This window comes from Amblyomma mixtum, chromosome 9 (assembly GCF_055824585.1).
Source record: "Amblyomma mixtum isolate Tamu chromosome 9, ASM5582458v1, whole genome shotgun sequence".
NCBI classification, from domain to species: domain Eukaryota; kingdom Metazoa; phylum Arthropoda; class Arachnida; order Ixodida; family Ixodidae; genus Amblyomma; species Amblyomma mixtum.
Window position 1 is genome coordinate 94,037,266 of NC_143020.1, and position 15,005 is coordinate 94,052,270.

Below are 15,005 nucleotides of genomic sequence, written 5' to 3' on the forward strand. Positions count from 1 at the left end.
ACGACCCAACCCTTCTCGCCATCCCACGATCCCTTCACCGAGAGCTTCTCATCAGGCCGCTCCCGAGGAATATGCACCCGTCCCACCATGAGCAGCGCCGCAGAGCCCGTGCGAAGGCACTCCATCGAGCGTACGGCCCCCAGCCGGACGCCGTATGGGTGGACGCTGCCTGCACGGGTGATGAAGCGACAGCAGCTGCAGTGGACTCCTCTTCATCCACCCTCCTCACACTACCTCTCCCTCCAGATACGTCCCCAGAGGCTGCAGAGGAAGCCGCCATTGCACTTGCTATAACCCGCACGGAAGCCCGGTATATTTTAACTGACTCTAAAACTGCGATCCTAAATTTTGCTCGAGGCCGAGTTCATGTCCCTGCTTTTGGCATACTGGACTCGCCCGATGCACCCCCGCCCCGCCAAGTGGAGCTGATATGGGTGCCTGCGCACTCCGGGAATCCCGGAAACGAGGCCGCCAACCTTTTAGCCCGATGTTCTTTAAACCGGGCTCAGGTGGCCTCGGATCGGGGATTCACGAAGGATCGCATGCACTCATTCAGTGAGCTGACCCAGGCATACAGAGCCTCTCGCCAGCTCTACCCCCGCCCCACCCCTCCCTAGATAACAGACACGCAACACTCTGGCGCAGATTACAAACACATACTGTCCCCTCGCCCCTTACCCTAACCCACTATCATCCCTCCTTCCCCACTCCTGCTTGCGCCCTATGCCCAGAACCCTTCGCTTCTTCCCTCCACATCCTTTCCCTCTGCCCGGCGGACCCTACCCCGCGGGACCTAGAGAACCTCAAGACCTGGGAGGACTGGGAGACCCTGCTGCATTCGGAGGACCCGGCCGTGCAGACCATCGCCACCGGCCGTGCTGCCAGTGTTATGGACCTCAGGAACATAAACACTTGACTGCAGTGGGGTCGTGCGGGGACCCTGGGGCGTGCCCCGAATTCCTTTGTAAATAAAGTTTTTTCTCTCTCTCTCTCTCTCCTGTAAACAGGCAGCGAATAGCATAGGCGAGATCGTGTCTTCCTGCCTGACACCTTTCCTTATTGGAATTTTTTTACTGACTTTATGGAGAACTATGGTAGCTGTGCAATCGTTATAAATATCTTCCAAAATTTTCACATAGCACTCTTCCACACCCTGATACCGCAATGCCTGCATGACTGCTGAGGTTTCTACTGAGTCGAATGCTTTCTCGTAATCAATGAACGCTATATATAGAGGCTGGTTATATTCTAAGCATTTCTCTATCACCTGATTTATTGCGTGAATATGGTCCATTGTCGAGTATCCTTTACGAAGGCCTGTCTGGTCCTTTGGTTGAAGAGGGCTGGTGCTGACCCTATTAGCGATTACCTTAGTAAATACCTTGTAGGCAACAGACAGCAAGCTGATCGGTCTATAATTCTTCTAGTCCTTGGCGTCACCTTTCTTATGAATTAAGATAATGTTAGCGTTTTTCCAAGCTCTAGGTACGCTGGAGGTCACAATGCATTGCGCATACAGGGTGGCTAGTTTTTCTTGCACAATCTCTCCTCCGTCCTTCAACAAATCTGCTGTTACTTGATCCTCACCAGCTGCTTTCCCCCTCTGCATTGCTCCCAAGGCTTTCTTTACTTCCTCCTTCGTAACTGACGGGATGTCCCATTGCTGTGTTCCACTGCCTCTCACAGTAACATTCTGATTGAAATCGCTACTGTATAGAATTGTGTAAAACTCTTCAGCTGCTTTAACTACCTTATCCATATTGCTAATGACATTGCCCTCTTTGTCTCTTATCGCATGCGTCTGGTTTTTACCTATCCCTAGTTTTCTGTTCGCTGCTTTTAGGCTACCTCCGCTCTTTATAGCATGCTCGATTTTCTCCATGTTAAACTTCCTGATGTCGGCTACCTTGCGTTTATTTATTAACTTCGACAGCTCTACTAGCTCTATTCTATCTATGGAGTTAGACGTCCTCATGCTTTGCCGTTTCTTAATCAGATCCTTAGTCTCCTGAGATAGCTTCCCGGTATCCTGTCGAACCATCCTACCGCCTACTTCTACGGCACACTCCGTTATGATATCTGTGAGACGATTGTTCATTGTTTCAACATCACGGTCGTCATCTTCAGTTAAAGCGGAAAATCTGTTCTGCAACAAAATCCTGAATTCCTCTACTTTCCCTCTTCAACTTCAGGGACCCAACAAAATTTGTTTAAGGGTCCCGACCACTATAAGCTAATACATATGATGTAGACAACAGCAACAAAGAACCCAACTATTTAGCAATAAGCATATTACAGCAGTAGGCACTAGATACTAGTGAAAATATCAAGTAAACATGTCATTTTTAGACAAAAAAAACTTTCAAAGACACTTTCGCATATCTGCACGACTGTTTCATTCACAGCATCACCAGGCAAAGCGTTCCAGATTTCAGTGATGTTAGGAAAAACAGAAAAACGCTAGACATCAATAAGTGCATTATAAGGCTTCCTTTCGCTGTCATGATCTATTCTCGAGCTCTGTTTTCAGGGAAATTAACTTATCTCCCTTTTCTTCATCTTCAGTTGTCCTAGAAGGATCTGAAAAAAAAAGCTTTAGTTTGGCTTTTTGACTCGGTGTTTCTAATGATTAAAGCCCTCCCACATGAGCGGAGCATTACTGTTAACGACTCTGTCTTTTCTTTACCATAACTGAAGACACAAAAGGAACTACCATTCCTTTAATTATTTAGAATTCGGGTATTAAAATTTTTGGTGACGACTCAAGAAAACTCCATTGTATTTTAAGGATGGATGTAAGAATGTTTTGTAGGCAGTTAGCACCTTTCGTCGCAGGCTCTTTTTACTAAGAAAGTGCGGCTAATCTACAGTTAACTGAATTATTCTACAGTTAATCAAGAATTAACTCGCTGCATTTAGGCGTTCTACACGTAGGTCCTACAAGGCACTAGACACGCACATTCTCTTTGTTCACGTCATTTCCGCATAAAAAAAACCGTAAATAAAGCCGTAATAAAAAAAGGATCGAATTAGACAAACAAAATGCCAAACAGCCACAGCTAGCCGCACTGCCGTGGTAGAGAGGTTTTGTGCCCCAAGTAGCGCGAATAAGGCCAGATATTATTTCTTAGTGATGAAATTACCATTGTGATAATCTTATCGTTTTGGTGTTCAATTCAATTCAATTCAATTTTATTCACTTGACAATGCCCTCAAGTGCGAAATGCTCGCTGTTGTTTGCCCATGCCTAGTCACATGCTCAGTTTTGTCGGGGCCAAGGCAATTAAGCTTTGATATGTCGAACAATTTCGGACAAAACTCTTGAAAATTGAAAAATTTTAAGATGTCTTTATGGAAATTTGGAAGACAATATTCCATTCTCCTGATATGTCACAAAATATTTCTTTTAAACTATTGCCATCGATCGCATATAACAGTTAAACATAGCAAAAACGTCAATAGAAAAAAAAAGTACGAGAGTGACGTCAGGTGATCTGCGGATGTATTTACTGTTATAGTTTAATCTTACATTTTGTATTTAAGGTCTGTGTTTATGAAATGTTTCCCGTTCAAAATTGGTTTTGTCCAGAATTGTCGCATATGAGAATATGTGTGTATTAGATGACAAAATGTTACTGCTAGAAAAAAAAATTACTTACTGATAAGTAAGAGAAAAAGGTTTTTGATGAGGGAATAGGTAAGCGATGCAAAAAATAGGCGTAGCACGTCGTATAAGCCAGCCTGGTAACTCGAGGCGACCAATTTAGGTCACGCGTGCGAATAGCCGCCGCCCGGGCAAGGCGGCGAAAGCTCGCAGTCCGTTCCGTCGATAGCTCAGTTGGTAGAGCGGTGGACTGTAGAGGCTCTCTCATTGCGGACATCCATAGGTCGCTGGTTCGAATCCGGCTCGACGGAGTCGTTTTTTTTTTGCGTGCAGTACTGTTTCATACCGAAAATAACCCAAAATTTCAAACTAGGCTACTCTTCAAGCTCGGTTACAGAGTTCGCTTTTTGTCCGCCTTTAAATGGTTTGCTTGGAAACATCTAATTGTTATACGATCGATCATACGATGTCAATATCACATAAAAATCCCAAAAGAGAAACCTCTCAGGTTAACCCGATTTATCCGAAGAATACATTTTCTCAGTAATTTCTAGCTTCGTTTCGTATGATGGACCCTTTAAATCATAACCTGTGTACCCCCTAGCTTGCACGATATTAAAAAGTGTTGAATGACAGACGCTTATTGCTAACAGGCAAGCAATTGTGGGAGCTGAAGAATATGAGCGCATGTCATCAGCGCCGGTGCAGCTATAAAAGAGTGTACGCGCTTAAATGTATCAAATTTTAAAAACAACAAATGCCTTTTTTTATTTCGAATTGACCTGAAGCAAGTTATTAGGAGTTATGTCAAGCACCGGTTAGTATTTTGTTTGCCCCGCATTTTGTATACGAAAGTTACATTCTGTTTAAATTTTTAAATATGGGTTTAAACGCTCAGATGCGAATAAGAAAGCTATTTAGCGCCACGAAACGGGTCCTGCCCAGGTACTTTCGACAATATAGCTTAGCATAGCCCCTTTTATTCTGTAAATGCGAATCCAATGAAATCTAAAACGAATATCATGCGAAAGCGTGCTTCGTGCGCCCGAATACATCGCGATCACATGGCTCTAATCCGCGACTTTGTAAATCACTGTCAAATTTTGCACCATCTCTTCTGCCCGCTACTGTTTCTTGTTGGTGCTGGCTGAGAGATAAACACCAGAGGTTGCTGACGGCACGCGGCGCGTCAACTGCAACCTGTGGTGTTTATCTCATATATACGGTTACCTGATATTTCACGCTCAAAGCAGAACCATTCCCCTGTCCTGAAAAGTCCGTACAAATTCTTATAACAACAGGCAATCTATTATTTGTGTGCGCGCTTTTTTCTGCGCATATTAAGGAGAAAGACTTTAACGGTTCATATCGTTGTCCGCTAACAAAGCGCGTCACGCGCATTTAATTCGGGAACTAAAAAAGATAGAATAAAACCAATGGTTGCTTTAGATAGAGGAGGAAAAATAAACCTGGAGGTCAAGTTGGATGACAATAGATTCATTAGTCAATTAATTATAGACAAAAATGGCGAAATTGCGTCGAAATAACGCGGACGTCGATATAGCCACGGGTACGGTGTGACGTCACATTCACCGGAAGTCGTCACGGCATAGTGAAAATTGTCACAGAATGATCGAAAAAACGTCGGATTTGCTTGAAATTAGATGGAAATTGTGTAATTAAACGTAATTAACACGTAAGATCCCCGAAAGATGTGTAATTTGGGTTTCGATGTAGCCGCGGGAGCGGTGTGACGTCACATCCACCGGAAGTCGTCACGGCCTAGTGTCCTTGGCTTTCGCCTCTCAACACTTTATTTGCCAAAGTGTCATCGCAATTTTTTTCAAATAAAGAGTGGCCGTTCTTCAATCCACGTAGACATTCAGTCGTTTCTGCAGAAACGTTGCCAGTTCATCATCCTCTGTCTCTATACTGCTGACCCAACAAGAGAAAAAAATGGGTACACCCGCCCCCCCCCCCCCCCCCCCCCCGTCAAAAGTATAATACTGCCCAAGGAGTTTGCTTGTGAGGCCTGCTGTATGCCTCGTTATGCATCCTAAGTGACCGCCACCTCTCGAGAGAGGAATGGCATCGCGTCCTCAATGCTCCCAACCTTTGTACTGCTTTGTACGAGGGGGTACCCAAAAGAAACCGGACTAAATTTTTTGTCGGCAAAGCTTCTGTGGTACCGCATTTTGCCACTAGGAGCGCATAGAACGAACATTCCAGAGTCAGTAAGCCGAGTGCCGTCGTTGAAGGAGGTCAGACTAGTTTAGGCAGAGTTTTAGAGTGACGACTGTTTTGTGTGAATGTCGTTTTTGCAATGGCTGATTTTCGTGAACAGCGTGCGCCGGTGAAATTCTTATTTTTGCTCGGAAAAAGTTGAATGAAAACTCTTGAAATATTAAGAAAGACGTACAAGGACGATGCTATGGGGACAACTCAAGTGTTCCTGAATCGAATCCTGAATCAAAGCAACAATCATGCCAATGGAAAACTTCAAATTCACCTCGCCTCAAGAAAACTGGTCAGGTGAAACCAAACCTCAAAACTATGCTGATTTGTTTTTTCGGCGTGAGAGGAGTCGTCCATTGAGAATTTGTTCCGCAGGGTCAGATAGTCAGCCAGGCTTTCTACTTGGATGTTTTGAAAAGATTCGGCAGCAGTGTGTGGTGGAAGCGGCCAGATTTGTGGCGGTCGGGTGATTGGGTTTTCCATCATGGCAATGCCCCTGCTCACATAGCCCTGTCTGTACGACAATTTTGGACCAAAAATGGCATGACCCCTATTCCTCAACCCTCATACTCTCCCGACCTTGCCCCGTGCTACTTTCTTTGTTTCCTAGAATGAAAAAATAGGTGAATGGAAAGCGTTTCGCTGATGTTGCTGAGGTGAAGAAAAAAACGACGGAAGCACTGTCAAGCATCACAAAAGATGAATTTAAACAATGTTTTGAAAAATGGAATGAAAGATTCGACAAGCGTATCATTGCAAGTGGGGAATACTTTGAAGAAGATTGAAGGTCTGTGCTGAAAATGTGAACAAATAAGTTCAAACAAAAATAAGTCCGGTTTCTTTTGGGTACCCCCTCGTATGTGCTAGGGAGCCCCGCTGAACAGCTTAGAAGCAAACACCTTGGTCTGTATACTGTTGACTGGGACTGTGGAGTAGCAGGTCAGGGCCATGTTACCACCGGCCGACCTCTCCACCTTTTCCTCTCATTAAAATCCCTTTATCTCTCTCTCTACCTCGCTTACAGTTCGGATGAGAACGAAGCGAACTTTAACGAATGCTGAAGAGGTTATCTTGTGAATCTACCTGGCGAGCTATACTTAGGATATTAATGACAAGGCAAACCAGTTTGAGACAAAACGCTCACCGTAACATATACATGCACACACATACATGCAATCAGTTGCATCAGTATATATATTTCCCTTTCCAACTCAATTATGATAGACTCATAAAAAAAGAGTCTAAAAAACTGCTGGTATGAACATGCTCGGAACACGGGGACACTACCCTTTGTCGTGAAGAATATGAGCGAAACTTTAGTCCCCCATCTATGCATCCGGCAAAGAAGCCTTAGTGCATTAAGTGGAATAGGATTTATTTTGTTTCTTTTAGTAGCACGGGTCTCCCTCCTTTTGCCGATTCATTCGTGAAAAATTGGGTGGTCAAATCTGTTCGAAGCCTAGGTTATCCCACTGCAGTAATGCATGCGTGCTGTTCAATATTTCCACAAGCACCTTCAGTGTTCAGTGGTGTTGAATGCTGTTCAACATCCTGTTGAATCTTCACAAGAACGTTCGAGCGCTGTCAAGAGCATGTGTGAGAGAGGTTGCGAATGTGTGTTAGAAGGCAACCCAAAACGCGTCACCAAATAAAAACACTTTGTGCATGCCGAAAACATAAAAAAACTCTCTTTAGTCATATTGTGCATTAACAAGCAGATAAAATTTATCTCTCGTACACTGTCTTTTACATAAATCCTTGCTTTCCTTCTCGATTTCGCTGCACACGACATTACGTTGAGATTTTATGAAAACTGTTTTGCTGAGGTGGAACTAACTGTAACCTAAATATTATAACGACAATTTATCTTTGCATGAGCTTCTACGATCTGTACACCAGGTGGAAAGAATGGGGTGCTGGGGCTGCCTTTTTCTGTCGCAACCGCTTCGGCAGACGTGATTTCTGCGAGGCGCCTATTCTTCTATCTTTTCTTCCTCACCTCTTTCTTTCAACTGCCTCTTGCTTGCACTTTGCAGTGTTAGCGACCAAGTGGTAGCGGCCCTTCTCTACTTGCGTGGACAGAAGCAAAGACCAAAATCTGTGGACGAAGAGGCATGAAAACGAAGCCGTTTAAAGCATTCCTGTATGCTAAATGAGTCAAACCGTCTTTTCAGCCCAGGTGCTTCCATATGCTTCTCTAAGAAAATGTCGGAAGGGATACTGGACGAGTCCGGCAGCTACGGGCTGTCATAAATATACAGCCTAGTGGTTTACTTCTGGGCGGAGCAGCGCGGCTTGTTATGGTTCACCAACGTTGCAAATCCGGCGAAGGAGAAAGGAACTGACGTCATTGCCCATCTGCTGCTTAAGACTTCCGGAGAGTGGGGGGGGGTTACAACTAGTCCCCTTGGACTCCATATTTTAATGCGATAGCGTCAGAGTGACCGTTTCACGGAAAATTCTGTGTCAGCGTTGCACACGTCGGCGTTGTGAGCGAAAAGTCATGGCCAAGGCTCTGGCAGGGTGTCCCCAGAGAGCAACCTACCTAGAAGGTAGGTGGGCCATCTAGGTCACGTGACTTTGCAGGGCTTTCAAAACCTGCCCACCGGATAGTGAACAAACTGCCGACTGTGGTAGGTGACAGTTAAACTAATTATTGGGCGCTCGGGAAGGGCAACCTGGGCCGCACAAGGCCCGCCTTGGGAGCACCTATCATTGCAGCGCCGTGGCGCATAGCTTGAATGCTGCACCGCTGCGCCAGTTGGTATATGAAGACTTCCGGGATCTATGAATGGAAAGTAGAGAATGACCTTGCGCTCAGCTGGGGCCGACCGTAGCGTCTGCTCTCCGCAGTTTAGCCGGCGTAGCAGAGGCATTGTGATGCACCATTGCGAGACGGGAAGTGTAGTCACGTACGAAATTATGTGCTGAGTGATGATTATGAAAACAACGCTGCATACACGGCCACAACTTCAAAACAAAGCTGGAAACTTCTAACGTTATTAATATTGCATTCCAGAGGCTATCCCCACGCTCTATGTACCGACATGCTAGTCATTACTGCAGGGCAGGGCGTAGAGTCTCAATTAATTCAGCTTGCCTCACCCGATCCCCAGATTCTTTCGGTTTGTTGACAGCCATGCGTAGACGGGCCGATAATGGTTTCTTACGACATGTTCGCAGAACATTTACTGTATAAGAAAAGCAAGCATATCCCTGAATGAATCAGATAAATAATTAATGTAATAAAATTAGATGTTTTTCTTCAAGCACGTCTTTGAAGAGCGGATATGCAGAAATTACCGCTGAGAAAATGCCACACAGTCCCGTATCTAAGTCACACGCTAAACTGAATAGAATAAAATAGTATTTATTTCCCTCCAAAAGCGATGGAGGAGGCTGCAAGTAAAACTTGCCGAAAAAGGCAGCTTCACAAAGCCCGCAGCAAAGCGAAGTAGGCAGAGAGCTAATGCGTGTTCCGTCGATAGCTCAGTTCATAGCGCGGCGGACTGTAGGGATTTTTGTTTTCCACGCGGACATTTATAGGTCGATGGTTGGAAACCAGTTCGACGGAGTCCTTTATATTTCTACTTTTTTTTACTGTCTGACTTTTTTGTTTTCGATGATGTTGCAACCAGATCAAATGACCAAATCGGGATTACCAAATCTCTGTGATGATTCCGATTGGCTGTCAGAATCATGACCCACAGAACGCACAGCGCAAGGGCTTTTCTGCATTTTGCCGCCATCGAAATGCGGTAGCCGCGGCCAAGATGCAAACGTGAGGTTAAAATTTACATGCTGTCAAAGGTACAACACTCCGAGCCTAACCTTGTGAAACAACTAGCAAAACATTCAGCAGTACACAGCTTGAACGCTATCCACACATTTGTTCGAAGCAACATTCACCTGCCGGCTCCTTTTGCGGCGTCAAAGTAATCATTTGCGCGTCAGCCGAAACGTCACCAGCCAGCACGCTCGTTCCCAAAGCTACGCAAGCATTCTGTAAACCTGTGCGTTTATAGTGAGCCGCAAACGTTTTGCCGGTACCACCAATGGCTGCCGCTAATCTTAATCAGCACGTCTCGGGCTGTACAAGGCAGGCGTTCAAAGCGCGTGGCTTCCATTGGAAATCATCTTGCCGTAAGCAGTTCATTCTTCTTTCCTCCTTCCTCCGCTTGAAATGTTTAGTATGCACTGCCAGCAGCAGCGTTGACAAAGACTGCGTCTAAAGGAGGCAACGTTTTTGGTCTAATTAATTTTGAAAAAAGTATTCACTTTTAGCGACAGTCCACGAATACTGCAGAAATCACTCCGACTACCGTCGGCGCCGTGGCTTAGTTGGTTGGTGGATTGTAGGTTTTAAGGAGCAATTCTTTGGCGCAGTCAGGAAGGTTGCGAAGTGTGGTGTATGTAATGGCATCCTCACCGGGAGCCGAGCGTATATGTCCTGCAAGGCCCTAGACATCAAAAGCGGCCTCATTCGCGACTTTTCCTCATAAACAACAGAGTTAGTCTGGGAATAATCGGGAGAGCAGCCGGTTTCGGGAGAGCAGCCGGGAGAGCAGCCGGGCATATTAAACGAGACACGCAGAGTTTTTCCGTCCAGTACTTGCATCTGCTTCTCTAAGAATATGGCCGACGGGATGCTGGGCGAGCCCGCAGATACAGCATTTGTTATAGCATACAGCCTTATTGCTCTCCTTCTAGTCTATACAGCGCGACTTGTTTTGCATCATCGGCGTTGTAAATCCGGAACTCATTTTGTCATCTTTCCCTAAATTTTATTCACACACCTGCCCCACACAATGTTCTCTTGCGGACACTATTTTGCGGCTTCAATTTAATCATTTCTCCGTCAAGAGGAAACCGACCAGCCAGCCCACTCCTTGCCAAAACACAACAAGCAGTCTAGAAAATATGTGTCTCCAGTGACCAGCAAAAGTCAATGCGGGCCGTTAGTCTTAATCTCGACGTTTCGTGCCGTTCATACCAGGCGCTCTAAGTGCGTGACTTCTATTGAAAATTACCTTTCCGCACGAATCTTTATTGTTGTTCCCTGTCTGCTTCTTTCTCCTCACAAAATTAATATGTACGGCGACCTGTGTCGTTGATAACGCCTGCGTCCATAGGGCACGAAGCTTTTCCTCTATGTTTCACGAAGAAAATGAGTTCTCTTTGAGAAGCAGTCGGCGAATATTCGAAATGTGTTCCGCTCACACTCGTTGGCGAGTACAGTAGGGTCAGCATCTTTTTATAGAGGGTCAAAGGAAGCCGTGTTTATTAAGCTGTGCATAAGCACTAAAAAAAACTCAACAATGCTCAACCACGCAAAATAACTCGTGGAGGTGCTGGGTATCGATCCCAGTACCTCTCGCATGCTAAGCGAGCGCTCTACCATCTGAGCTACGCTTTTTTTTTTCTTTATTGCCGGGCTCCGACACAGTACACAAACACAAACGGAAATTTACATTGTACCCCTTTCGGGTGGGACTCTCACACTCAACCATGCGCTGCTGGCATCGTCATGTTAAAAGTCCTTTAGGGACACCAAGGGCTCTACCCTCGAGAGCCATTCAGGAACGTGAACAGCCGTTTTTTGTACTTCAAGAAACCAGTGGACACTCTCACGGATGCGAGGCCTGCACCATCTGAGCTACACCCCCGGAGAGGCGTACCGCAGTAACCGGAATACGCGAAGAGCAGGGAAACACAGGGAAGAAATCTAGGTCGAACGACAGCAGCCTATGAAGTCTGAAGAAACCGGTTTCCATCGGAATCCTTCGTCGCGTTTAAACGAATTACCAACCGCGAAGCAGTATTTAGCTGGTCACTGCCATTCCCGATAACTGTCCCTAAAAGTCGAGTGTTGTGAATAAAAGGTACACAGCGAAATAAAGGAGTTACCGGATATTAACATGACCTTCACAGACATTAAGGTTTATTTTATATTGCAGTTCCGAACGAGAAGCACGCTGACTGAATTACAAAAGACGGAACACCGGAGTTTCTGTATCCTCTTACTCTTTGTGTGCCTCGGTTTGCGCTGTATTCTTCACAATCATTCCGAACGAACTAGTCTGGAAATGACCTCGCGGACACTGCAAGCATGGTGCCTTAACCTCAATGTCTTCTGCACCTTGCGTCATTTTCGTTAGCACGTCGAAGTTTTTTTTTTTTTGGTTCCCCGATAATTTATTCATTCTCTCAGCCAATGAGGCCCCCTTTCGAGTGAAAATCTGTACGTTGTAACACGTTGTTAGCATACTCACCTACTATGCACGACTTAGAGCATCGTACGACTGCTATTTCTTGCATGGAATGACAGATACTTATTCTCTTTCTCATCTGATGCGTCCCGATATTCTTAGCAACTTGCCATCAATGGTACACATACTAACAGTCAGCCCACGGCTTCAAGCCATTGAAGATTCTAAACCAGGACATCGCCCGTGCGCCTCAAAACCAGCCATACCCATTCTAAGCGACCAGGCCATTAACACCGGCAGCTAACTTCTGGTAAGCAGATAGGCCAAGAACTTCTTTTTCAGGTGTACTTCGAAGAGCAAGATCCGAAGAAAATCAGAGCAGGTTTTAAGCCTTCTGCAGAAAACAATCACGAAAAGTAATATTGCTCGCCCTCAACTGAGTCAGCACCGATAATTTTAATTTTGATGAAGGATTAAACTGGACTCTACCCATATTCACGAATGAGTTCTTGTCAGTGTCACCGAGGCAAAGTACCGAGGGCCGATGCCCGATGTTCGCTGGTTTTTTTTTTTTTTTTTTTGCAAACGAAAGCCGTAAAACTTGCTTAATAATAAAAGTCGCCGCTCTGAAGTTTAGGTAATCTTGCCTGCGTGGCGTGCCGTATTGTGCGTCTATCGCTACTTGCCTGAAGGAAGCCAAAAACACTGCAGTTATTTGGTGTCACGCCATATGACCAGGCATCTATGCTATACGTTTTCATCAACCTAGGTAGTATGTCAGCAAAAAAAGCTCCCACACGAAATTACATTTCAAAAGGTTCTTCAGGCTGTTTTATTTGCGGCGGTAAATTGAGGAGTGCAGGAGAAACCGGCTTGCGATGCCTTAACACACCCCAGCTTTAAGCGCTGCTTGATCAATATATAGGCAAAAAATATTTAATAAAAAACGCGTTTTCCTAACTTTTCTTTGATGATAGACTTAACTCAATGCATTTTGCGGTTCGGCATTTATTTCCTCATTCGCGTCATTTCCACATAAACAACTGAGTTAGGGAAAAATCAGCAGAGCAGCAGGTTTCACCGCCATGGTAAAGCGGTTTTGTGTCGCCAGTAGCAAGTGTAATGTCTGAAAAAATGTGTTTATTAACAATGCTACTACTGTGAATAGCTTATTGTTTTTCTCTGTACTTGACAATGCCCAGAAGTGCGAAATGCTTACCACTGCTTGCCTAGGTTCAGCCACAATCACTTTATTCGTTTCAGACCAAGGCAAAAACGCTTTTGAGCATATACCTGTATTAAGTTGACAAAATGTTACTGCTGGAAAGAAAAACTAATGTGAGACTTATCAGTGCGACGGAAGTTCAAGAAAAAGTGTTGATCAGGTAGTAGACATGCGATGCGGAAAACAGGGGTAGCACGTCGAATCAGCCAGCCTGGCAACTCTAGGCAGCCTATCTAGGTCACACGTGCGAGTCGCCACCGCCCAGGCAAGGCGGCAAAAACCCACCGACCGTTCCGTCGATAGCTCAGTTGGTAGAGCGGTGGACTGTAGAGGCTACTCGATGCGGGCATCCATAGGTCGCTGGTTCGAATCCGGCTCGACGGAGTTTTTTTTTTTTTTTCTGCGCGGGTGACGCAGCGATCTCTAAACTTTCACGGTGCGAATAACCCTGCATGCCAATCTAGGATACTTTTCGAGCTCACTTGGAATGTTCGCGTCTGACCCCTTTTAAACGGTTCAGTTCGAAACATTTACACACTGAGGAATCGAGCAAACGGTATTGATAGGAAATAAAAATTCATCAAGAGAAACCTGTGTGGTTTACCTCAGGTGTACGAAGGGCACGTATCCTGAACTTTCTTATGTTTCATTTCGAACTATGCTACTGTATAAATCATGGCTTGTAGACGCTTCTCGATCTTCCAAGATTCTAAAAATTAAATGGCTGTCGATTATTCTTAGGTGGCAAGGATAAGGCGGATCAGACGGAGAATTAGGAGACGTGTCATGTACGCCGGCAGCAATATACATATACAGCAATATACATGATGTCTAGGGCAAAGCAGATAGATATAAAAACAAAGAGCTCATCGGAACCTAAATCAAGTTAATGTTGTTGTGAGTTTAATAAAGCAGCGTGCAGTTTATATTCTTTTAGCAGCGCCTCCTTCAATAGAGAGTAAAACTACATATTCTTACTTTTTATATTTGCAGGTGGACGATAAAGTATGCGTAACATGGCCACACAAAGCTATAGCTCCTAATTCGGATTTGGCCAAACTACCCTAATCGACCGTGATTTTTTTACTCGGCAGTGAAGAAGCCCGGCGAAATTTAAAAAAATATACTATGACAGCGTGCTCCGTGCAGCCGAGTGCGCCGAGATCGCAGCGCTTTCGAAAGCGACTTTGCAAAGCGCAACGAGATTCGCGCCTTGTGCGCTGTGCACGACAAGGCTTTGCGACGCTGCTGGTTCCAAGATAAGCGTGTACCGTTTCTCACGAGTGATGGTGTGCCGTCAGCAGCCGCTGGCGCTTATCTCGTTTTGCAGGCAATCTCATATTTCGCATTTCTTGTCTGTAAGCAGCCTGCATATTTACAGCAACACTGCAGGAGTTCAATACCCTTTGCGAAGGGCTTTCTTTCTGTGGGCACATTTCAACTTAAGGCACTCGGCTCCTGACCCGAAAGACAATTTCGATGGAGGCGAAATTCTGAACGCCCGTGTACTGTGCGATGTCAGTGCAGGTTAAAGAACCCCAGGTGGTCGAAACTTCCGGAGCCCTTCACGACGGCGTCCCTGGCAGCCTGAGTCGCTTTGGGACGTTAAACCCCACAAACCACTCTTCCAAACACATACACGCAGATATGTTGTTGTTGCTGTTGTGACTGGGAGAAGGATGAAAAGAAAATTGCACGGGCCTGCCTACTGGCTCGAGCCGAGCCACCACCG

General features: G+C 45.4%; 2 non-coding genes across 2 annotated transcripts; both read left to right on the forward strand.

Annotated features, from left to right (window-relative positions):
- The first annotated feature begins 3,823 nt into the window (after nt 1–3,823).
- On the forward strand, nt 3,824–3,915 carry TRNAY-GUA (transfer RNA tyrosine (anticodon GUA)). The gene is given in 2 exon segments: nt 3,824–3,860; nt 3,880–3,915. It is a non-coding gene; the product is annotated as a tRNA-Tyr (tRNA).
- Nucleotides 3,916–13,566: 9,651 nt separating this feature from the next.
- Nucleotides 13,567–13,657, forward strand: TRNAY-GUA (transfer RNA tyrosine (anticodon GUA)). Its single transcript is given in 2 exon segments — nt 13,567–13,603; nt 13,622–13,657. It is a non-coding gene; the product is annotated as a tRNA-Tyr (tRNA).
- Nucleotides 13,658–15,005: the final 1,348 nt, after the last annotated feature.